Here is a 2,195-nt window from a genome sequence, read left to right as displayed (position 1 = left end):
CGCAGCCTTTGAGCTCGGGAGTTCCCCTCCATGCCGATCACATTCCAGCACTTCTCCCTGTGGGTTCTGCTGGCCACCCTCTGTCGGCCCAGCCTGGAGGTGGCTCCAGCAGCCCTGCGATTCAGGTATTCCCCAGGAGAGGGCACAGACACCCGCCCAGAATCCCCGGGCTCCCAGCACAGCCACCGCTCCCTTGTAGGCACTTCCCAATTTACTTGGTGCATTAACACCCAAAATACAGTTAGACATGAGGGAGGAATCCAGCACCTGTTTCTTCTCCCCCCTGAGGAACTACAGCAGCATTGGAGCCCCAGGAATCGGGCTCCCTGCTTCCAAGGCCTTCTGGGAGCTCCCTTTTGGAGCCTGGAATCCAGGATGGGACCTTAAAAACCACCCAGTTCCACCTTCCACTAACCCAGGTTGCTCCCAGTTTATCCAGTCTGGCCTGGGACACTGCCAGGTGGAAAGCCCTCAGCAGGAACACCTGACAATCTGCAGATCCATCCATGGGGATTTTTGCTCCTGGCTGTGTCTTTATGGGTTCCCTGCTCCTCTCCCACAGCTGAGCAGGCTCCAAGAGCTGTTGTCCTTTGCTGAGAGAGAGGGAGCAAAAGAGATCAGGTTCATAAAGCAGCTTTGGCTTTTCCCAACCCCACTGCCCTGCTCTTACTCACGGGTTACTCAGTAACCCCTCCTAAGGGTTAGCACTTACTACAACCCTTACTCAGGGTTGTTACTCCAAAGCCTACTGGGTTTTGTATTCCTCCCCACCCCTCCACTCCCCTAAAGAGCAGGAAAATACAATTTCCAGGAGAACACTCCAATCTAGGAGCTGTTTGCAGGTAAGGGAAGCTACAATTAACACACCTTTCCTCCAAATTTCCCCCAAATGTAAACTGCAGCTTTATCAATTCTAGTCAGTGTTAATGCTAATAATCCAATTAAACGCAAGGCAAGTCTAATTAAGGTAAATTAAGGACTTCACTGGCAACATTAAGAACATTTAAAATTAGCAAGAAGGGAAAAAGGCTGTGAAGCACCTGGGGACCGAGTATACCCAAGAGCCAGGCCTAATTTTTTGCCTTAATACCTTGAAAATCCCCACTTTTAAGGTGCACGGTGCAGTGGGAAATACAGATCAGGGGCTGGATAACAGGTCTGGGCTCTGTCCCTGGGGGTCACAGCCTCATCCTGCCCAGGGGAGGATGGAGAGCTCGGGACCAGCATCTCCTGCAAGTCCCCTCCTTGTCACTCAGCTTTCCCACGAGTATTAAAAACCTCCAAATGCTTATTTTCAGGTTGATTATCAACACAGCCTGCACGGCTCTGCCAGGCACAGATTTAAACCATCCACATACATTTCCCAAGGCAAATGGCAGCCTGGAGCATTTGGGAAAGCCTTTAAAACATCAGATCAACCCCCATCCCCTCATTCCTCCCCCCCTGCAGATTTAACTGTAGGTGTGACTGTTGCTGCACAGCTCTAGTCAGGTATTGATTCCAACCTCCATCCCAAACACAAGGCACATTTTTTGCACCCGGAATCTCCCTCTTCCCTGAGCATTCTCCCTCCTCCCCCAGAGTTTTGTCTGCACTCAGAAAATGTAACACCTCCCCTTGATTTTTGAATTCATGATTAAAAAGAATGGGATAAAGGGGCATTTTTAAATGACACCCTCAGCAGTGGGGCTGTGGATTCGTCACTCAAAAGCCACCAGGAAAATCCCTTCCCCTGGAGCCTGGATCACCCTCAAAGCTGCACTCAGCTGCTCTCAGAGCCACAAGCTCTGTTGCTCCTCAGGACCCTTTGCAGTCAGCCTGCAGTCACCTGTGGTTGAGGCACAAACAGCTTCCCAGGAGGAAGAAGACACTGAAGATATTTGGCTTTAATATATAAAGATATTTGGGTTTATGTATAAAGAAAAATCTAATTTAAAAAAATCAGAGCAGCACAGCGTGAAGAAGATACTAAGTTTTAACACAGCTTCATTAGTAGTTGTTTTTAAAGACCCTGGGCAGAGCTGCACCCCCCAAAACCATTAAGGCTACCCCATTTCCCTCCTGTAAGGGAAGGGGAAGTGGCACCACACTCACTTTTAGATAAGCTCATTACATAAGATCCTTTAATTGACTTCACATTTCCAAGTGTGAAGCTGTTCTTGGAGTTAATTAATAAACAACGAACAGACCAGCCA

The sequence above is a fragment of the Myiozetetes cayanensis genome, unplaced genomic scaffold (genome assembly GCF_022539395.1).
Source record: "Myiozetetes cayanensis isolate MyiCay16 unplaced genomic scaffold, myiCay2020 scf15, whole genome shotgun sequence".
Lineage (NCBI taxonomy): Eukaryota > Metazoa > Chordata > Aves > Passeriformes > Tyrannidae > Myiozetetes > Myiozetetes cayanensis.
The sequence above is the reverse complement of the archived record's forward strand: the minus strand, read 5'-3'. Positions refer to the sequence as shown.